The 24,295-nt window shown below is 38.0% G+C and overlaps 1 protein-coding gene across 12 annotated transcripts in view; it reads right to left on the bottom strand.

Moving 5' to 3' along the window:
• Positions 1-24,295, bottom strand: part of PCDH9 (protocadherin 9) — a 680,886-nt gene that overhangs the window by 573,666 nt on the left and 82,925 nt on the right. The gene's annotated exons all lie outside the window — the stretch shown is intronic.

Raw genomic sequence — 24,295 nt, 5'->3', positions numbered from 1 at the left:
CATACATCAGAAAAAAAAAATAGCAGACAACATGAATAGAAAACATACTTAAACTCAAAAGGACACCTGTGCCAGTGTTAAAAATGATTTATTACATGAATAGCAGGTCAGAGCAGACAATTCTTGCCTACAAGATTAAAACAAGAAAGGGTCTCTTTCCACTCAAAATTGGACTATTACAAGCATTTCTAAATCAGTGTCTCATCTAGTGCAGTACAATTAACTCAAATTAGCATACTATAAACAGCACTATTAAGAAATTTAAAGGCTTTGACTAAATGAAGAAAAATTCAGCTACAGTCATCACACAAATCTTAATTAAGGCTGCTTTCTCTGACATACAAGAAGAAAACAAAAACACAACTCTTGGACAAGTTGCTGCTATTCTCAGGCGAGTCAATCACAAAACATGCCACAGCTTCGCTGGTAGCTCTAGGTCAACAGTTATGTTAATGAGGTCAACTACAAAATAACCTTTTGTGTGTAGGTGCAACCTACCCTTTCTGTCTTCACGCTCTCATCATCAGTCCAGTATCACAATAACTGCATAACTAATGGACACATATTTGTGCAGTCATATAAATGCATGGTACAGCACACCATTTCAGAACACTAACTGCACACAACAAAATTTATGTTCTTTATTACTTTTCCAATTGAGTCCGTTATTTTTTATTATAGGTTACCAAAACATTCTTAATTTTTAAGTGCATGATATCTATTTTCAGACTATTTCAACCATTTCACAAGTAGACAACAGTATTTTATTGATATACTCCATAATTTTTATTACAATGTCATCCCTGATAAGAAAGGCTTGAAAAAAGTCAATTTCTGTCCTGTAATTTTCTATCTTCTTACTTTATATATTTGAAACATTCAGAGGGGAGTACCACGCAAATCTCACATTAAAGAAAAATTGTTGCAAGGAAAGAGATACTGTAGAGCCATATCTAGCAATCGCATAGCCATATCTAAAACATGGCTTGACTATTCATTATTCCAAAATTAGATATTCAGAAAAAAAATATAACTATAAATCTGATGAATGTGATGTGGAGACTTGCAACATAGGTACAAACATACACTGGATTCCAGATTTCTCACTGTCCCCAGATTCCTATCAGATACACTGAGCCATAATGAGGAAGCAATGCGCCATGAGGGATGGAAAAATGCTGGAGCATTTCCTGAATTGGGCAAAATGTTTCATTTTTAACCCAGGTAAAAGAAAGTTTCATGCCAAATTAATGATTTCTTTCACTCAGGATTGAAGAACCTGCAGTAGCAGAGGATTGAATGGCGCCCCTAATTCTCAGAGTTGCATCAAAGTACCCACTATAAAAAATAAGGGCTGCACACTGCAAATTAATTCTGCGTGGCCAGTTGCAAACTCTTTCACTGGGTCTTTTGTTAAGAGCATTTTCTTAATGACTGTAAAAGTTGAAACTTCCCTGGAAAGCTTTTATTTGTGAGAACAAAACAACGGAAGAAACAATGTGACTGCATAGCTGTATTATCCAATGCAGATGAACTGGTCTTTTACTGTCTAGATCAGAGAGAATGTGAATATATGCTCTAAACCACTCATTTTTTAATATTCTGCCACAAAACAGTGAATACAGATCTTATTGTGTCCTTGACGAAAATCATACAAGAAAATTCAGAGCAATCTCTTTTATTTCTGTATATCTACAATTTCCTTATATTTATCATTATAAATTACTATGCTCTAAGACTGTGACAGAAAGATCATATTCAACAGGTAGCAAATCATATTAAAGAAAATACCTGATATTTAAGATACACTGATATTCAGCTCTGCTGTATAGCCAAGCCTGTGAAATTCAACATACTTTGTTCTGCTCTGATCTACATCAATACAATATTATACTGAGTTCCTCCTAGTCAAATACCTGATAAATGGATCAGTTACAAGAAGCAATTGACTATAAAGCAAGCCTCTGAACACATTTTCATTGCATTTGTCACTGCAATAAATGAATAAATCTTTCAAATCACTACTCTGATGCCTTCCCCAAAACCCTCACCATGAAACCTGAACTGCAGTATTCTGTGCCATAGGTTATCTCTTTGACAAAACCCAAGCACGTTAATTGTCTTGATTTGTCTTTCATCCTCAGTAATTACTTTTGCTCCATATGGTCACAAGTTAAGTACCTTCTATTTGAATGCAAAAATCGGCATTTTTTGTGTAGGCTTGGAAACATCATGACAACTTTTGACAAAACTTTCCTTTGTCACCATTACAGGTAAAAATAATGGAACAGACAGTATTAAAAAAAAAAATGTTTCTCAGCTTTTTAAAGGATTCTTGGGAGTCTCATTTCTTTGTGCCCTGCTTAGAGCAACAGGTGATGATCATTCAGTAAATTAGGTCCATGCAAGATCAATTCAGTCTCTTGCCTGTGGTAGGTGCAAAGGCAAGACCAAAAAGAGAAGGAATATTAAGCCATTTCATGAAAAAACAGTGCCCCCTACTCCTTCAGTTTCACCCTGTGTTTATTGCACTTCAAGCTTGTCTTGTTGCAAAGACAAATTTATCTCTTTCTTGTTTTACTCCATGTCACAAAAAATGGAACTAAAATAGTGAGAACAAGAAAATTTGGGGAAAAATCCTGGTGTATACAATAACCAATGCAAAACCATTTTATGCTTGGTGTAGTGTTTTATAAACAAGGGATGGAAACTGCCACTTTTGGACCTGTCAGTGGAAAATAAAAATTAAAAAAAAGCATTCTACAAGTCTTACAACACAGTTTTCTGAACATTTAAAACTCTGATCACCATCATTTCAGCTAATTCCTAGAGCAAATAAATTTCACCCAAATCATTTGCTGCCAGTCTGGAATACAGACAGGCTGTCCCAAAGGTTAATTTAATTTTCCCCAATTTAACTCACTTTCTAAAACCCACACAATTTTCAACAAGGATTTCTGGAAACAAATCACTAAAGCACTAAAGAGCTTTGTAATCATGCCCAGCACTTAGGCAGAAAGAACATTCAGGAATATGCCAATGGCTTGCTATTAAAATAGAGTTAAACTAATAAACTTGGAACACTGTTTGTACCAGCTTTTCTTTAAAAAAAAAAAAGATATCACAGTTTTTTTTTTTTTTAAATTTTGAATTCAAAGTTTATATATAAAAACTTTAGGTAGATTGAGCTAAAGAAGGCAGATAGTAATTTAAAGTAACTAGAACGTGTGTCATGATAAGCAAAAAGGGATTAAACACAGGGAAATATTGAAGAATAAATTTAATCTTTACTTTCTTTGTAATATATCAATTTGAGGAGTAAAATTAATGTGCTATGGTTATGTACTTCAGCAATTATGCCATAATTAAATAAAACCCATTTCATACTGCTCACCCTGTATCTCAGTTTACAGATCACCACATTAGTAGGTATTATACCAACTTTCCCTTGAGTTAACTTGAGGAAATTTTTCACCCTGCAATACAGATACAGCCTCTCACTATTATCTTCTATTAGCAGCGTTGCTCTCTCCCATCCAAGTGTGTAGCTCTGTCAAACACATTCACACACTAAAGGAACTTCTTAAGCTTTGGAAATAATGAAAGGATCAGACTGCTACTCTGTGTTTTGAGACCCTCAGAGTAAATTCCTTGACTGAAAAGGCGAGCAGTACATACTTTGAGCATTGCAAAAGAGAATTAAAAAGACAAAAAAAAAATCTATAATTTTTCAGTCTTCATCTTATAAAACTACATTATTCAATTACACCTATCAGAAAAAGAGAAATTACCTAAAATGAGACATCTGCCAGCATTTACCAGAACTCTTGAAAGTCATCATAGGCTTCTCCTAAACAAAGGGTAAAACAGGAGCTGCCATATTCTGAACTTAGTGCTAATGGTTTTCATCTTTTCTACTGTAGGGCTAAAATGAATATTTTATGGAGAATCAGTGCAGGAAACTCTTTGGGGAAAGTAGTCTAAGATTCTTAGAAATCAATGTTTCCTTATGCATATTTATTTTTCCTCACAATGCTCTCAAAAATAGCAGAGTTTTTTTGTTTTAAATCAAACCTTCACTTCTTCCCTTAAATAAAAGGCCAAAGCAAGAACAGATTGTGAAGCCATTATATTCATGAAGAGAAAAAGAGAGGTTAATTCAAAATTCTATGGTCTGTTGAACCCAATATCCACACGTTCCCCAAAGCAACAACAAACGCACCACGGAAACTCAATCAAGGCATCAAACCCACTCCAGCAAATGTGTTGTGCCAACCCATTATTAATGTTGCCTCTCAGGGAAATTCCATATCAGCATGAACTTGCTGAAAATATTTTTCACAAATCCGCATTATACTATTTCCTTGACATTAAATGCCAAAGACGGCAAATTAGGAGAGGCCTGGGAGACAGAAGACATTCACCGATGTGTCCTGCTCACAGAACCGAACTGATGAACAAATTGCACAAGTACACTCAGAAAGGGTTTAATTCACTGACGTTAGCTTTTAGCGAATTTGACAGGTTGTAGATAAGAAAGTTGTCCTTGTGAAGACAGCGTCTATGGACTCATTCTCCTGTATTCCTCCCCATGCCAATCACAGGAACAGGAGTGAAGTATCAGTGAACCAACATAGCTGAATCAAGCCATTCAGCACATGCGTATGGAGCTTAATTGTGTTCCCTCACATCTTTTCCTACTGCCAAATAAAAACACCATTGTTCCTGTTGAAGAATTCCCTTTCATGTCTCAAGGATCTCGGCCAACTTACTTGTGAGAGTCACGCTGCATGCCTAAGTGGAAGTGAGGGGATCTCACGTCTTCAAATTCATCCTCTCACCCTCTTTATGGCAATACAATTTGAATGCAGTAAGCACTGCTGCGCACACTGAGAAAGTTCATTCAGCAGGTGCTTGCACAAAAAAATCCCCCAAACACGTCACGTTACAATTTGTATGCAAGCTACATGCATGCTATCTAAAAATGCATGCTAACTGCAGCCTCACCATTTGAGAGCACCCATCTTAGGTGATAATGCAAACATCCACTTTCATAGATGAACAGCTGCAGTAGGTGGGAGAAGGAAGAAGAAGGGAAACACTTTCCATAATGTGACCTAATTAAAACTGTACATAATAAAGGAAATTGATGGCAGAGACGTACAGATCTTAAACACATTTTTTTTAAATTCAAAACCGTGTTGGGATGTGACTATTCAATAGCAGGCTCTTTGAGCTGAGAGTACATAAGAAGAAATCTCACAAGAATTTTCTGTAATACCATTACCATCATTTCTGAATCATTCTGAAATTCCGTATTTTTTTTTTTAGAAAATATGTCACTTGATAAAGCATCAACAATGATAAATCACATATGAAGCTTTTATAAATTATTATAAGCTACCACTGATAAATCAGTTAAAGACAGTTTAATCTGATAAACGTTAGTTAGTTATCAGACTCATGTTTTATATAGATTGTTACTTTTTTTCATTTTAAGACCACTTATTAAAATAAAACAGGACATTTAAAACCATTTTCACTGAGGTGAAGGGAAAACAGGACTTTGCTGAAATACTAAATAGCATGTGGAAGTATAAAAAACACAATAAGGATAATTCATTCAGTAGAAGAACAAATGGAATTCTGTATTCATTTCTTTAAATGTTTGCACTGAAAAACCAGCTCTTGGCATGTGTCACGCAGCTGGGACAAAACAAGTCTGTAATTTCATTCGGTGCTCCGCTTGGATTTGATTTCCTAACACCTCCTGCAATAACGACAAACTGTTGTTTTTGCAGAAGTCTGGGCAACTCACCCTACAGAAAGCCTCTAAAAACACACTGGTTGGGAATGGAGGAAACTGTGAAATGCACAAGCCAACAGTTTTATTTGGTTATAAATTCTATCTTTTGGTATAATTGCCATATGGCATATTAATTTTTATGTTTAGCAGTTTTTCATTAGAAATTAGTGTTTTTCTTCTGTTTCAAAAAATCCCTTTATTAGGGCAAACATCTTTTCTTACTCTCCTTTAAAGCCCAAAAGCCTGTCAAAGGTAACTACATATTCACTATTAGGCTGCTTTATATTTTGTTCCAAATCCCGAAGAAGAAAGCAATATTCAGATGAAGATGGACCAGAATCAGAACTGTAAATTAAATCAAGCACATTTAAATATGAGATTTATAGCACATTTGCTTCTTCAATCTACAGCTCATTTATTCTAAATACCTCTTCCTAATGAGTAATTTTCTGGATGTCACCACAATTTTTGGAGTCAGTATTCAAGTGTAGTACAAGCAACATATTTATATCAGTTTATTTGGTCAGGAAAAAGCAATATAACCTGGCATATATGAACAAATTGTTAATTTGTCTGTATTCTGGGACAAACACATTGCAACTGTAATACAGGAGTGTCAAGCGGCACATAAAGTACCCTTTTTAATCACATAAATGAGATTCTTAAAATAATGAATAAATATGGATCTAAAGTCATTCTTCCAGGGAGGGTAGTAGGATTCTAGCTGCTAAATAAATATAAGTGTTGGATTCAGACTGTGAGAAACATGGACCTAGATCCAGGCTAATCTGCATGCATCAGGCAGCCTGAGTCCACAAAGAGAGAAATCCTGTCCCTCAGTCCTGACTCCCTCTTTCCACCCAAGACACTTAACAGCCTTTATCAAATTCTTTCCATGTGGTCCAAAAAGGCAGAACAAAGACAGGATAATGAGACAGTTTAGAGTTTCTGACCCTCCCCCTCTGCAGACCAAAATAGGGAAAAATATCTTAGGCTTAATACTGTTCATTTCGTTACTAGTTTTCTCATGGTGTATTATGGCTCTACCATTTATGTAGGCTCCTAGGTTTTCCCCACACTGGAGAGAAAGGATAATTAAAACTCTTTTAATTAGAAAACTACCCTGCTAGTGTAAGAAGAAAAAAAATCTTAGACTAATGAATTGAAGAAAAGTATCATATTCACTACAATGTGCAGAATATTAAGAGTAAGGAAGTTCTATCTTTAAAAGAAAGCATGAAAATAGGTAAAATAGCAACTATCCTAATTTCTCAATTCAGTGGGAGCTTTGGTATGTGCTAAACTTGCAGTAAAAATGAGTTATGAAAATAACTGTCATAAAGGCCATTTTTAAAACATGAATAATTCAAAGAAGTTCCTGTTTTTTTATCAAAAAATATTACATTCTGTACCTTGTACAATTAATGCAGTTGAAATAGTCAGGCTTTTAAAGCAACCACTTATTCTATACAATAACATTTCATTGGAATTTTTATTGTGTTTGTTTTCATGGATCTCAATAGACAATGCATCCTGTGAAAGGAAAAAATATAATTCATTTTACCAACCATGCACAGTCAAAAGAGAGATGGAATTGGCATGTTGCATGTTGTGAATGAAAATTGAGAATATATGTAATAAGCATCTCTAAACCTTATTAAGTTATTGAGCTGTGTGTCTCCTAGTGCGTCAGTGATTCTTTTAATTTATTTTCTAGTTTCAATACAACTTTTCTGTAGGAAAAGAAAGCCCGAATGAAATGAAAGTGAAAATATACAATGAAGCAAAATTAATAAAACCCAAATACTACTGAAACTAAAACTGCATTTGCCCCAGGGTGAATGCATGGTAAGAATCAAACCAGGAGTGACTATGGCACTGAAGCTGCAGTTAGAATCATCCCTAGGACTTCATAGTTTCTCTCCAGAGGCACATAAGCATACAGAGGCAGGAATGATAGCTGCTGCTTAAAATACTGAGCATTTTTAAACATCAAAGGCAAATAATTTTATTTCCCCTCAAGAGTAAATGAAGGAACTCAAACAAAATACATATCTTGTTCTTGCAGTTTTTTTTCCAGCAACAACAATTTTAGACAAATCCTACTAGCTCAGAATTTGATGGAAAACATCTAAATAACAAATAGAAGCCAGAACAAGGGATGTATACATGGGATGGAAATGCATGCACTATCACACAGATTAGAAAAGAAAAAATCTGGATGATAGAAAACAAAAAGAGTGGACTCAATACTCCATACAAACGAAGGGCAGGGTTAGTGAAATCACAATGAGGTTCCCTCTTCCACAGCAGGCAGTGAGAGACTGAAATGGTCAATGGCTTAAACATTGTTAAGATAGTCACAAACCGTGCAAAGATGCAGCTGCTCGCCTGCAACCACAAAAGCTCACCCCTCCCCAAATATGCCTACTAACTGGAATTTGGACTGCATAGGAATTTAGAGATAAGGTAAAGTTGGTGCTATTGTCCAATTATCCCAGGTCTAGGGAGAAGTTAATAAGACTAACGAGAAGAATATCTCCACAAGTGGGAGAGATGGGAATGTCAGTGGCTCAAACAATCAGGGACAAGCTGCTGATGTGCAAAGTAACCTCCCAAGTGCAGAGGGCAACCGTAGCAGATACCTCAGGCTACAGCTGGCGCTGAACCAGAAAAGGACAGAGGCAAATCCCGAGAGGCAAAGTAGTGTTTCTTTATCCTTATTCAAGTGACTCAGCTGTGGTAACGCCCCTTCAGGGAAGTACCTGGACATTAACACGTGTCCAACCCTGCTGACAGGCCAAGATGGGCCATAACTGACCCAACTCAGCTAACTTAACACTGCAGCGGCACCATTTTAGAAGGTATCAAAACCTCCTGAAATGTCCCACAATCCAGTATTACATCACCCAGAGTAATACTCCCAGCCCAAGGGGAGGTTCTGGGGCATTTTCCCCTAGACTAAGCATAATATAAATGCAATGGACTTTGTGTTTTGGGGACTTTGCTCCCACACCCCACCCCCGATGAATCCAGTCGGCAACCACCGCTGCAAGTTTGACCACCAGACATCAAACTTGCAACAACCAAGTCTAGCCACGAGATCCAGAGGTGTTGGTATCTAATCTTATCCTTTCTTCCTTTCTTTCTTTTCCTTACACATTTCCTTAAGTGTTACTTTCATGCTTTTACATTGCTATGTTACTATAGGCAAAAATAACCAAAACCATTGCAACCAAATTGTTCTAAAATAAACCCAGTATACATATATTTATGAGCAGCAATCGTTCAGTGTTGTTTAATTCTACCCTGCTCCAAAGGGATCTATCAACAAGAATTTGAGTTATCATCTTCTTTAGGGGCGGGTCATAACACAGGCTTACAACATAACTTCTGCTAAATTGTTAAGGGCAAGTAAAGTCTTTTTTGGACCTACTGTAAATTACCTCTACCCATAAGAAAAGAATAAGAATGTTTACAAGTTCACGTCCTCCAGGTCTGCAGTGACAGCAATATCAAAAACCAGCTCTGCTTAATCATCTTTGCCACTCAAAAAGTTTTCTTGACACCTAAACTAAAAAACCCACATTTTTTTTCTATTTAAAATTAGTATTTTTTGCTTATCTAAGTTGGCTTACTCACATTCTCAAATGACCTTAGACATAGCACAGCTGAGCTGCATCAACAGATCGTGTCTAATTACATTTCAATTAACACCACCTAAGAGTACTCACAAAATCTGCTGTTGAAGCTCGGAGGTTGTGCAGTGACCGTGAAGCTTCTCTAACTCAGTCACACACCTGACGCAGGCACGAAATCAATTTCCTTGCCTTCTCAGGACTGAGTACCTCCTCTAGTCCATCCAAATCCATGAAAAAGGCTTGCTAGATCAGTTTCCATAGTAAGCACTCTTGGATCATGTCTAGAAAATCTGGCTTCACTCACAAAGCTGAAGCAGTTGATGCTGCTTCATCTAACAGGCTAGGATGCAGATTCTGAACTGGGCTGAACTCATCTTTCTTGATGGGAATGAAAATTATGTTTCCCACTCACATAGGGATATATTTATGCATAAGTTATATGTCTTACGGTGAAGTAAAATGGGATAAAAACTAATAAAAGCTTAACCTAATACTAACATTTCACTACTCTATCATTGCTGCATTGAAAAGAGAGAGGCAGTGAGAAGTGTTTGCAAAAGTAGGCTAATGATCCAAACTCATCACCTCAGATGATAGCCACCAGTCAAGGAACACTCACTTCTAATCAGATAGATTCAGTACACCAAAAATTTAAAAAATCAAAACAACCATTTTATTAACTCACTTCCAACGTGTTTAGGATGAATTTGTTGTCATTACCCCAGAAATGCATACCACATTGCCATTGCTAGTGCAGGACAGTAGTGTAGTGTAGCTACAGGACTACCCTGCAAGCCTCAGTAAAGCTGTGCTGGCAAAGTACCTGGAAAGACAGCCTAATTATACCAGGTCTGGAACGAGCTCCCAACAAGAAGGGCTTAAGCACCAACAACACAGAGAGCTGCAAAGAGAAAAAAAGTACAGGGCACAGACACAGATGCTTCCTAACATCTTTATTCATCCTGAAAAAAGCTAAAGCTCCCAGTGAAATTGCACAATTCTGAAGAGGTAGGTAAAAAACTCTGACTAATAAGTAAAAATGCAAATTTATGGTTTTTTGCACTCAGAGTTATTATAAAAATCTAGTCCTTCCCTTCATTTTTTATCTACTTGGTACTCACTACATATTTGACCATGCTAGCTAAATATGGTCCTTTCCACTCCAGCCAAACTTATTTACACCTACATCACAAGTATCTGCCAAATTCAACTTTTTGAAATAGAATAATTTGCTTCTACAAGAAAATTTTCTTAGCAATGAAGTTAAACACCTTCACAGAACTCCAGAGTGATCCTACCTGCTTATGTACCTTAAATCTCTTCAATAACTGTTTAAAATACAGGCACCCTGGTCAGGAGATAAATTTCAATAGGCAATAGATATTAAAGCACTAATTAGACTGTGACTTTAGAATATTGCTCCTGAACACTTTCAAAAAGATACCTAAAAAGACTTTCCACAGCCATTTATTGTGATAATACACAGATCTCAGCAGTTAGACAAAGGCCCACAGCATGATATCTCCAGTCATGTCAGGTTTCTGTCTTTTTCCTCGTGGCTGTCCCATTTTCCACGGGGAAATATTTTTTTTTCTTATTTCTCTGCTATATTTCAAGACAGGTGAATGAATAATTAAGTTCACAGCACATGGAGGTTCAGTGTGTTTTAGAAAGAACACTTCTTGAGCTCCTTAGCACCACAGTGGCCATAATGCTGCTGCTGAAAGAATTCTTTCATTCTATTACACATAATATACTGCACAAGTAAAAAACACACATACACATATGTAGACATTCTTTGCACTGATGCAATGTGTCATATAAAAATAAATAAATAAAATAAAAAGAAATTACTTGCAAGGAAAACACCATAATGTTATTTTCTAAAACTTTTCAAGAGTAAGAAACACATTTAACTGCTCATGGAAATTAAATCATCATAAAAAATACTTAATATCAAGGGCATCTGGATATTTCTGAATGCCCGTTATCTGCTTTTCTTTAAAAAAGTCGTGATTCCAAGTATGTGATGACCTTACATCCATACGTATCTGTAACATTTTCATAGCTCAGTTCTCCTTTTCTGGTGTGGTTAATCTCTTGATACCATTAAGACATAATAAAATATAACATCTCCTTGCAATGTGTATTAGAAGGTGGAACTTCCTGTCAACGCACTAATTTTTGGACAATTTGAACCCACTGGTTTTGCCAAAGTTCTCAAAGCTTCTGCAAATATTAATTAAGATTCACAAACTTTAGGCAATAAACATTAGAAAATATAGAGAAAAGGGAAATGGAAATAAATTTACTCTCCGTCTTTGTTCCAGCTCTCTCCATTGTGCTGACTCACACACCATCCACCATTCTCAGGTGCCACATTTTGGTGTCGTAGGTATATGAGGCAAGGCTTTGACCCTGGAGGGCTGCAGGGCGGTGTCTGTGAGGGGCAGTCCTGGCAGACAGCTCCAGCCAACCCACTGCAGGGCATGGCTAAACCCCATGGCCAAGGAGTGGCATCTCAGGGGAAACAGGTTTTGGAAAGGGGACAGGCAGTAAGAAGTGAATGGAGGGAAAAAAAATGTGAGAAACACCCCTGCAGACACTAAGATGAGGAGAATGAGCTCCAGGTGCTGAAACATAGACAGCCCTGCAGCTTGTGGAAGACTCCATGACAGAGGAAGCATATCCTGGAGGACTCTAGCCCATGGAGGTCCCCACACTGCAGCAGGGGAAAATCTGAAGAGGAAGAAGCAGCAGAAAAGATCTGTTGTGACTGACCCATGCCTCCATTCCCCATCCTCCTCCATCTCTTGGTGAAGGGGAAATTAGTGAGGGGAATATGATTGTTTAATTTTTCTTCATTTTTCAACATCCAACTCTATGCTAACACAAATAAAAAACAAATAATTTATTTATATAAATTAATAAATCATACTTTTTCCCAACCAAGCCTGTTTTTCCAGTGATGGTAACTGATAACTGATCTCCTTGTCTCTACCTTAATCCATGAAATTTTTAATCTAATTTTCTGTCTAAGCTAAGCAAGAGGAGTGAAAGAGCTGCTGGGTGGGCATCTGGCCAAGATCAACCCACCACACTTCATACACTGAGGATTTTCACACACTCAAGTTCCCACTTCTGGAGACATGGGGACAAGTCTCAGTTTCAACAGAGCTCAACAGAGGTCGAGAGCAGATTTAGACCCATGAGGATCAATAAACTAGATGAACTTCTGTCTCCTTTTTTTGAGGGCATGTTCTTACAGAAACTCTCAAGCACTAGTAGAAGATGGAAGTCTATACAAGTACCTCTTAAAAAATAAAACCTGGCTGCAGAAAGATTAGTCCCAATTACCCAGTTCAAGGACTGTTGTAACATAAAAAATAAAGTTCAATTGTTTTTCAAGAGTATTCCAACTCCTATTGCCAAGCAAAGTGCCACAGCACCAGGCTATGAGCAATCATGGGGTATTTTTAATTTGTGCTATTCAAACCATACATGATGATCCATGACTCTCCCTCATCCCTTCTATTATCTTGCTTAAATAGCTGTGTCCTTGTGGCACTAAATTATGGGTTCCACCCCAGACACAGAGCTCTCCCTTGCACTGCATGGATGGCTCCAGATCCAGCCAAGGTTCAGCCTCAGACACGCATTCAAGGGTTTGGCAAGGCAGTGCTCCGGATACAGCCGCTCCACATCTCAGCATGACTGCCTCCTCCACAACTTACATCAGAAAAATAAGCACTGTTGTGAATTTAATTATGCCTTTGCCTTTCAGTGACAACAGATTATGCTTGTTAAAGAGTTTTTTGTTTGCTATTGTTTTACATCCAGTTTCCAGCACTAGCTGTTTTTATATACTTCTTTCCTTCAGCCAAGCAAAACCAGCTATAGTAGCTTCTTGAAAAAATGCTTCTTATTCATTTTCCTCCACTGCCTGGGAACCAGATTTATGAAACACTATGAAACAGATATGAACTATTTTATATAAAAGAATTTTCCCCTCCTTCACCACTGGCCCTGCATTTTCTGTTAGCACTGGAAGGGGAGTAAGTCTGTTTATGTGAGCCAGGGCATTCCTGAAAACAAGATTATAAACCTCAAGTGGGCTACAGCAGGGAAATATTTATTTTGTTGAAAATAAATGGAGAAACTCTTGGATTATAACTGGAATCATATGTTATAAATCAGTTTATTGAATAACACAGCCTTGGAATAATCACTGTCCTGGGACATAGCTTTCTACTTCCACAAAGCCAGATACAGTCTGTGTTGGTAATAATAAACATTAAAAAACAGAATTGCTTTTCCTTTCTTCTTGCTGGCCCTTTTTAAATGACTTTGGGCCCAACCCTTAGGAACTACAAAAGCCAGACAAACTAAAAGCTAAACCAATCAGAATTTCCTATATGCCCTTTCCTAAAATGGTGCTTTCTCTGCTCTCATTAACGTATTATCTTCCATTAGTGGAGCTTAGGCTTTTCATGCTGTGAGAACCTAAACTTCAGACAGTAATGTTAAGATACTACATCTGCAGGACAGGACTGTTCTGTGCTTGTTAATAGTGTAAAGAAAAAGCAAACACCAAATCTCATTTTCTGAGAAAGGTGAGAGAGTTTTGGGAATTAAAAAAAGCAAATGGAAAAAAAAATAAAAAAGGACATCCCTGACTGTCAAAACAGGGGCAGTTAGATACCATGAATTTTTCACCATGCCAGACAAGTCAATCAAAGATAACACAATGCAAGAATATCTGAGTGACACTTCAAGCTGTATTCATAAGCAACCTGCCTCATTCTAAGTCAATGAAGAGACAGGACTTACAAGCCCACACTGGAAAGTTATTGAAATGTGACTGACATCTCAAAGGAAAAGTGTCAACAGGATAGCATGACCCTGTGCTGAAACACTGCAAGGTTAATCAAAGTTATGGCAGTTGGGAGCTAGAAAGGCTCTACCTTAGATTGAATTCTTGTAGTCAAAGCAGTGATGGGGCCACTGTCTCATTTTCACTTCCTCTCCTGCTGACATTTGCACACCAAGTTTGTAGCATTTGCCCACTTTCCTTTTGGTTTCGTTTTAGACAGACATTGGTGGATGTTGGCTGAGAGAAGGCTTTATACATCTGAGTATTGACTGGTTTGCCCTTTCTCCTCTGGGACTCAATCTGCTGTTAACATACGATCTAAGATAGTAAATACACCATTGGGAGATTAAAATACAGTGCTACAAATTGCAGAGTTACTGCTCAAAAGGGAGTAGATAAAGTCTGAGTTAAAGTATCAGCAGAATTCATCTAAGCTTCCATGGAGCAATAAAGGGAGTAGATAAATGCTCAGACTGTTTCTTAAAATTCTTACTTCCCTCCACCTGGAAGGTTTCCCAACAATCTATTATTTACCAATATGACATCAGGAAATGCATTGCACAGATCTATCTTCTTCTCTAACCTCCTCACCTACCACCTAATCTTGTAGGTTTAGAAAGACAAATTACTTTTTCAAGTTATTTTGCTTATATATGTCAGTAGTTATCATTTTAATTCAGGACTATCATTGTTAAAATGTAGACCAGAACTATTCACTTACCACACTCTGTAAAGTAACAAAGGTAGAAATAAAGATAAACTAAGGAAGATAGGATACCACCAATGCAATAGTTAGGTTCATATGCTCAAGACTACAAAATGCAATCCTTAAGCAATTTAAGCAAGTATGGCTTTTATGGAGAAAAAAAAAATAATTCTCAAGGTTCTTTTGTTCCTGGATTGAATCTTTTTGCTTCCTTCAGTTTACTTCATATGTTTCTTGTTTTCTTATTCTGTCAGCCCATAGCAATATCTCACAGATACAAATAGCACCTTCTTGACACTGCATATCATTAGCTAAAAATGCTAGTGGCCCTATTCTGTTGGTTTCGTTCCCTGCTCTTTCTCCTTTTCTAGAAGGCAAACAGTCTAGAAAGTAAATATGCTCCTTCCTTAGAGCCTAAGGACCTACAAATCTTTTTCTTCCTGCAGACTCTGTCTGATTTCTAAATCACTGCCTGCACTGAATGTCACACAACATTTCCATTATGGAATAAGTCCTCCAGTCAATTATTTAATTATGGAAGATTTACAAAATAGCATCCCTTTCCCCAGTAAAAAAATTAAGAAATATGATAACAAAATATTTATTCTTTTATTATTAATATTTTTAAACCAATGATGGAAAAACTTCTAATGAGGGAAAGATCACCTTGGGAATATATTATATCAAGCATGGCCAGCAAGGACTTTTCTTTTTGGAAGAATAATGGCTTAATGTTTAATTAATCCTATCCATTTCTGCATTTATGGGAAGGCGGAGAAGAAGAGTCTGCTTTATAATGTGGAAAATTAAATATTAAAAACTTTGTGCCTACTTGACTTTACATTTTCTTGTTATGAATGGGTATTTTCACTTTATTTCACTTTCTTCAAACTACAAGAGACAGAAGCAATTACTGCAGCTCTGCTGAACAAAGGTATTCTCAATGTACCTCTGATACTGCCTTGCCAATCCCAAAACAAAACAAAAAATTAAAAACCATTTAGAGTATTAATGGAACCTTTAAACCTCACATTCAAAGTGACGCAGGTTACTCAAGATTAGAGAGGACGAGGGAGAACTTCAGAAAAGCTGAATAAAGTTATGAATTTAAGAAACTCAATAGATAAAATTCAGTGTAGTCAAGTGGCAATATACACTGGATGAAATAATGTGAATTTCCCCCTATGTACAAATGGGTTCTAAATTAAGTGCACCTATTCAGAGAAAGATGTAGAAAATATTTTGGACAGTTCAATAAAACCGTTTGTTCCATGTACAACAGTAGTCAAAAAGCCCAGCAATGTTATTAAGGCCTGTAGAACTAGGAGTACAAAAAGACAGAACAATAATGAAAATAAGACCTTTAAATACAGTGACCTTAAGTAGTCTATGTTCTTGCCTTGTCTCAAAAAGAATTAAGAAAAAATTCCATTCAGTGGAAAGCAGAAAAATAATGAAGATGATTAAGCATGTGGCAGGCCCTGAGCTGGGAGAAAGGACAGAGTAGGGGTATGAATGGCCTCTCGGAACCACTCTCCTAGCAGCCATTTCTCCTGCCTTTCCACTTTTGGGTGGCACCTCTGAGAATTGCCCTGGTACCCACCTGCCATAAGAGCCCAGAATCACTCCAGTCACTCTGGCACAGAACCCACCCTGAGCCCCAGAACCTGTGTGGTTCCCGGCCCTGCCTCACCCATGGCTGTCTCATCCCTGCTGTGCCTGCAGCCCAGGCGAACCATCCTGCTCCAGGAAGAGGGGAGATGTTGGGGGTGCCCACCTTCACCTCCTACCCATGACACTGCCACAGGGCAGGCCCAATCCCAGATGTTCAAATGTGAGCCTTTTAGTATGCACTATGAGAAATAGTAGTTCATACTAAAATGATGTTTATTGTGAACTTTAGATACTGCATAGTGAAAAATTCTAAAAAAATTCTAAAAAAAAAGAATTCTAAAAATTCTTCTTCCACACTTCTCCCAAAGAACAATATGGTTCCTTCTCTCCCTTGTGCTATCCTCCCTCCACCTCATCATCATTCATATCCTTGTAGTTTTCTCCTTTATCCACTTTTGACTCAGTTATCCTTCCTTTTCCATTCTCTTTGTTGACTCCTTACTTTCTCCGCTTCTTGACTTCACAAAGGTCCTGGAGGTTAAACAGAACGTAGACTGATACACTTTAAAGCCTCCCTTTTAGTACATCATCTTTCCCTTCCACTCCCGAGTGCTTGATCTTTCTCTGGAGAGACACAGCCCAGGGGGCTGCCTGCAATTGGCTGCATGCTGTGTTACACCCTGTACTCTTAAATTTGACTTGCTCAATCCACATTATGACCCCAGACGAACTACACTATAAATGTAGTTAAATTAAAATTCTCTTTTCTGTCCCAATTTCTAAAAGCAACTTCCTTACCACCTGGTTTTTGGAATGGGAACGATCTAAGGTATGCTCATCTAGCTCTGTACATGAAAAAAATACTGTAACTGAATGAAGGTTTGTCATTGATTTAGTGACAATTTACATGGAAAATCTTGACCATGGGATATACTCTGGTTCACATTAAAATTATTCAGGAATGTCACACAGCCTTACTAGGAAAATATTATCTGTTTGTTTCTGAGTTTCATTTGATCTACTGTCCATGTCACTACTGCATTCTAACCTCCTCCCTCTTTTACTCAAATAATGCTGCAATGTACATGAACTTCCCCTCTCCCTGTGACCACTTAAGCTTTGGACTTCTCTTGCTCCCAGATGTGGTCACATACTCCTCCAGAAGTGTCAGTAACTAGTCTTTATCCTTATCAATTACCACCAGTCCTGCACCTTCTTCCATGCCAGGATTATTTTCCCTCTGTCACGGAATTACAGAAGAGAAAGGAGAACTGGGAGTCATTGGGTCCAACCTCCCTGCTCAAGCAGGGTCATCCTAGAGCACATGGCACAGGATTGCATCCGGTCAGTTCTTGAATTCTCCAGAGACAGAGACTTCCAAACGTCTCTGGACAATCTGTTCCAGTGCATGGCCACACATGTAGTGAGGAAGTTCTTCCTTATATTTGGGTGTTTTTCCCTGTGCATCAGTTTCTCCCCTTTGCCTCTTGTCCTATTGGTCGGTACACTGAGAAGAGCCTGGCTCCATCCTCTTGACACCCTTCATTCTGGGGTGTCAGATACTGATAGACATTGATAAGCTCTCATCTCAGTTGTCTCTTTTTAAGACTGAACAGGCCCAGCTCTCTCAGCTTTTTCCATGGTAAATAAACAAGAACAAGAATCAAAATCTACTGTGCAAGTGTCTTTACCATAACCCCCATTAATTTCTAGCCACCTTGCATTTGGTGTTGCTAGTGTTACATTATGCACCTATTAAGAACTGTGATGCCTGTGCATAAATGTCAAAGCACACAAACCTCTGTACATATACTAATAATGGTCTATCCAGAATAGGCAATTTTCAATCAGACAACTTTTATTTTATATTATTGCCTGTAAATGGGACCTAACATAGACAGCCCTGACAGGAAACCTGGAGGTCTCAATCTCTAACTGTAACTTTAGTACTGGTTTGTTCAGTGAAGCTAGGAGAGCTACATCCTTCTCTTCCAACCTGTAAAATGAGATTAGACAAGATTACCTCCTCTAAAAAGCTTTAAATCTATGAAAAACAAATGTCAAAGTAAGAACCAGGGGTTTTGGTGGGTTAGTTTTTTTTTTAACTTAGAGATTTTTAAATAAGCCATTTCTATAGAGCCAACTCCAATGTTATACTCAAGCTCTGAATACTTCTATTTCATAAGTATATATAGCCAATAACTTGTGTAAATATACCAGTTTTTGTGTGTCCCAGGTGTTCTGAAGCTAAGGAGGCATATGTTTGGTTGTGGCCCAAGAGAGTGTGTGTGAGCACAAAAGCCCCTAACTTTTCCCCAAAAAGAGGACATCATTGTAGAGACACTAACTCGGTATGAAATATAAAAAATTGAATTGTTTGGCAAGGATTTTATAATTACAGAAATCTTGAAAAAAATAAAGGTTTCAGATCCAAATCAGACATTCTGGCCAATAAACTGAAGATCAAAAAGAGGCAAGAAGTTGGCCTCCTTTCTCATGAAAGTCCATTGGGGTGCCAACAGACTGTGACTGCTTTTCTTACCAACTGTATTAATTAGGACCCTCAGGAAATTCAAAAGCAAGAAAGAGGGTGAGAGGGAATGCTTGCCAGAATTGCTATGGCATGTGCCAAACCCCTTACTTTTAAGAAGATGTACACAAACTAGTGACATTTTATCTATTCCAGCATAACTGAGCTCAGTGGGAAAATTCCACTGAGCTCAGCTCACGTATCAATTTACACTTAAGGGTAAAGTGGTTTAGTGTCTTGTCTAATTGAATTGTTTTTATTACAGGTTCTGGTTTGTCTGAACAGCATGGCATTCAGTACATTAAGGATGCCATACATGAGTAGCTCAAAGAAGTTAATTCCGTTGGAAGTTATTAAAAAGCAGAAAAAAAAATGAATCCATTGTTTTTTCCCTTACTGCTTATTTTCCCATTTTGTAGAAGCATATTATGGTCGTCAAGACATTGCGTCTAACATGCATAAAGAGCAGCACCTTGCATGCTAACTATGTGGTTTGGGGTTTTTTTGTTGTTTGTGGTTTCATATTAGAGTTGGATATTTTCCTTTTTGGAAAATGTCTAAACAATTAAAAGCAAAAAGGAAAGAGAAGGGGAAAAATCTAGGGTAGATGCTATGCCATTCTTGATTTGCATCTGCCTGATTCTAATAGCAAAATGATTATAGAATTCATTTTCAGAGCAAGTAATTCATGCAGGTTGCTTTAAAAGAAAGAAAAAAAAAGCATTTCTCTTCTGAAAAATTCAATCTCTCGTGACAAGAGCCAAAGGCATCCAGACTTTTGAAGTACTGCATTATATTGAAATGGCACTTCCTTTTAGGAAAACAAGTACCCAAAACTCTTCAACAGGTTCTTGGAACACAAGCCCTATGAGGAACGATTGAGGGAGCTGGAGTTTTTTAGTCTGGAAAAAAGGAGATTCAGAATTGACCTCATCATTAAAGGTGGCTGTAGTCAGGTGGGGTTGGTCTCTTTCTCCAGCAACTGACAGAACCAGAGGACACAGTCTCAAGCTGCATCAAGGGAAATACAGGTTGGATATTAGGAAAAAGTTTTTCACTGAAAGAGTGATAAAGTACTAGAATTGTCTGCCTGGGGAGGTGGTGGAGTCACCATCCCAAGATGTGTTTAAAAAAAGACTGGACTCGGTGCCATGGTTGAGCTGAGGCATTTGGGCATGGTTTGGACTCAATGATCTTTAACGTCTCTTCCAACCCAGTGATTTCCATGAATTCTATGAATTATTCATTAAATCAAGTCTGTATTTGAACTAAGACTAAAGTAAATATTTTTAACAGAGAAATCTCAGAACCAGTTCAGTAAAACAGAAATAAAACAGGATTGTAAAGAATGTCCCATTTGCTGTATCCCAAGTCATATATTTGAAAGCAATTCCTTCTCCCTAGGCTTGGTTTCAGACCAAATTACTCAATCTGGGCTTCAGCACACTCTGCACAGTACCCTCTGCATCCCTCAGAAGTTTTTATTTCTGCATCACATCTGCTCCCTGCACTTTTCAGTATGTCAGTCTCTTCAGGCTCAGCTATCACGTGTTCTCTATCCTCTGCTCTGGTATCTTCCCTTACAAGCAAATAAATCTACCTCACTTTGACCTAGTCACTTCCTTTAGAAAGGAACAAAGAAATGAAAATAAATGACATTCATCACACACATACATTTCGGAACCAGCACTGGTCTCTGTTTTCTCACAAAACATCAATGAAGGCAAGAGAGGTTCATGACAATAATTGGGAGAACCACAGAGGAACATACATCACTGTCTGTATCTGGTACTATTCTGTATGCTCTGTGCAAGGATCTGAAGGGGTGACATTCCAGTGGACAAATGTTGTTTCAAAGTAATACTAATTTATTCTGCTGCCTTGCACAATCTGCATTGAGAGCTAGAGGCCACAGATTGAACGATACTACAGATCTCTCCAGCACAGACTCTTCTTCTACAAATGCAGAATTAAGTATTCATGAAGAGATTTCAAAGGTCTAAAATGACTGCAGAGCTTTCAAAATGCGACACTGTGAACTAAGACACTGTCAAGTAACAAGTAATAACTGGAAAGGAAAAATTTATCTCTTGAATATAACAGATACTCTACAATTATTTTTCCTTATCTTTACTTTCAGAAAATAACAGAACTAAATTTCTAAAAAGGAACAGAACTGAATTACAAAACCAAAGCAAACAAGAAAACAAAAATCAACCTTCAAAAAACAACAGTAAAAGCAAACATAGAGATTAATGATTGGCACTAAACAGAACAGTTCTCTCCTCTTCCAGTTTATTTTTTAAACTAAGCATACAAGAAAATGGCTGCTAGTTACACTTTGCTGATCAATGCAGTATTGTCTTGTAAAATAAAAAAGCTTTTGAAACTCAGCTTGATCCTTCAGAACAAATGTTTTCTAGAGAATACAACTTTTGAGACCAATTTTTAATACATACTTTTTTTTTTAACACTGCCAATGACTGCAAAACCCCCCCAAAATTAAAATAAAAAAATACTGTGTTTTACTCAATCCACATGCACAGAGTTCCACCAAAGGTTTCCTTAAGCAGAGAGCAATATGAGAACAATATACCCTACTCCAGCACAGCTGGGCTCTTCCTATAATGCACACCTGAAAAACCAGACTGAACTCACAGTTAGCTATATTCACTGGGGCAGCACTAATGTGCATTCTTTTACAGGAGTAGAACAGATGGAAACTCACTGTTGCAGTGCCAAGAAAGTCACAAACCATCTTTGCTTAAGTTCTTCCACCCCTGGAACACTAAAGTGAAGAGATAGCCTGGACCAAGCAGAGGGCAAGTGAGTCCAGCTATTCTGTAGTCTCCACTACAGAGGATCATGTTGGAATATAAAGCTGAATTTGTAGATTTGCTGGACACTTAAGGAATACTCTCTGCAGTGAGAAGTCATCGAATGCACCCTCTGCGTTTGTGACTACGCCTGTTGTATGGACCCTGCTCACCTTGAGAGGTGCAAGCCCACACACACAGGCCATAGGCTGACTTCAGGTTCACTGTGCCTCGTTTCTTCTCCCTTTGCATGTGAAATCAAGACAAACTGTGCCCATTAAAAACACTCTCACTCAAAATTCTACTCCCATAAGCTTAGATTTGACATTCCTGAATAATGGAATGGAGGTTAGTGCTTAAGTGAATCAAATTACAGGACACTGCTTCATATTTAAGGGATTGCTCGGAGACAAAAACTATGACTTCAGTTTTTCTTGTTATGTGGAAAGGGAAGGAGGAGGGAAGCACTTATTTGTTTCTTTGGCTGGAAGGGTATATTATTACACATAAGGCAACAAATGCATTGACGTATTTATTTCCCAAGGGAAGTGACAAATCAGTATATACCAGGAGAAACTTTGTCACATGTCCTAGAACAATCCTCTCTGTTGCTCTGGGTGACTGCATATGCTCTGCGAGCAATTTTATTTTTTTCATATAGCTTTTATGATATTTACCATTAGGCTACCAACATCACAGATAAAACACCCCACACACAGAGTCAACACACAGAGGTTTACTCAGGAACTTGAGAAGGTTCTGATTTCCTTGCTCAGCTTGGGGAAAAATTGAAGCTGACTTATTTTGCTCTTCCTGGCATCTTCAGCACCTCTTTTTCACTCACTGTATTATAATACATAAAATGATTTTCAACCACATTTATAAATAACTCTTGGAAAAAAATCAGTCTTAATATATTGGTTTAAAAACTCTTTTTTATATATACCTTTTAAAATATCCCGTTATTGTGGCATATGAGACTAACACACTGGCTGTGGGTGTACCACTTTGCTACTTTAAGTTGAAAAAAAATCCCTTCAAATTAGGAACTCAAAGTTATTCTACAAAGCCAAAGCTTCAAAAGAAAAATTGTTAACACAGGAAACTATTATCTTTGAGTATGTATTCGGGTCACTACACTTATTTTTCATTACTTGTAAATTTGCTAAATTACTTATAAATTTTATAATTTTTAAATTATATTTCTACTTTGCTACCTAGAAGTATCCTTTTGTTGCTTGGGGTTTTTTTGTTGTTTTGTTTTTGTTTTTTATCATTTTATGATTTTTAAAGCACATAATACCATAACTATATACAATGGTGTAAGTACTGCATTCAGGGCAACAGGCTCTGCCCTGAGAACATGTCCTTCCCACTCTAAGGCAATAAAGAAAATGTGCCATGGCAGTCTCCTTAGCTGTTACTGTTTTCACCTTGTGTTTCTCGTGCTGCTAAAGTGCTGAATTGCACGGGTGTCACAGAGGTATGCAAAAACAGCTCCACTCAGTTAACAGAACCAGACAAACCTTGATGAAAGCCAAAACCAGTGGCCACACTGACACACACCATGGGTGACCATGATGTGCACCATGGTGTTTAACAGGTTACGAGTTCCCTGTGCCTGCTGGGCATATTGTTGCTCCACGGACAAGGACAAAGATCCAAAGCACACACTCACAAACTGACATGGAGCCCCAGGGGAACCAGCAGACCAGGTTGTTCCACCCAAAGGGCCATAGGATCACTGAGGGACATCCAGTAGAAAGAAAATCACTCACCTGGGGGTAGTGTGAGGGCACACATCCCAGCAAGTCTCCGTGGCAGTGTCCCAGTGCCCAGGGCAAGGTTTCACCTCACAGACCTGCTGTGGGTGAGGTAACTGTTCATCCAGGGCTCATGGCTGTGCCTGGTCACAGTCCTGGGCTGGAGCCCCTCCTTGGCCAAGGCTCCCACCCTTCTCACTGCCCCCACCAGGAGCAACCCTGGGCCATGGCACACCCATCTGTTGTGCTTTAACCTCGTCAGGAAGCTCAGCCCCACAGAGCTGCTGGGTCACACCCTCCAAGTGGGATGGAGAGAGCACCGTTAAGGGTAAAAGTGAGGAAATGAATGGCTTGAGAAATAGGTAAAGCAAAACCAAAGCAAAACAATAAATTTGTTACTACTTCCCATGGGCAGGCAGAGACAGCAGAGCTCCATCATATGGAATGGTAGCTTAGGAAGACAAAGGCCTTCACTCTGAGCATCCCCTCCTTCCTTATCCTTCCCCCAGCTCTATATGCTGAGCAGGATGCCATATGGTACTCAGT

The sequence above is a fragment of the Zonotrichia leucophrys genome, chromosome 1 (genome assembly GCF_028769735.1).
Source record: "Zonotrichia leucophrys gambelii isolate GWCS_2022_RI chromosome 1, RI_Zleu_2.0, whole genome shotgun sequence".
Classification (NCBI taxonomy): domain Eukaryota; kingdom Metazoa; phylum Chordata; class Aves; order Passeriformes; family Passerellidae; genus Zonotrichia; species Zonotrichia leucophrys.
The sequence above is the reverse complement of the archived record's forward strand: the minus strand, read 5'-3'. Positions and strand labels throughout refer to the sequence as shown.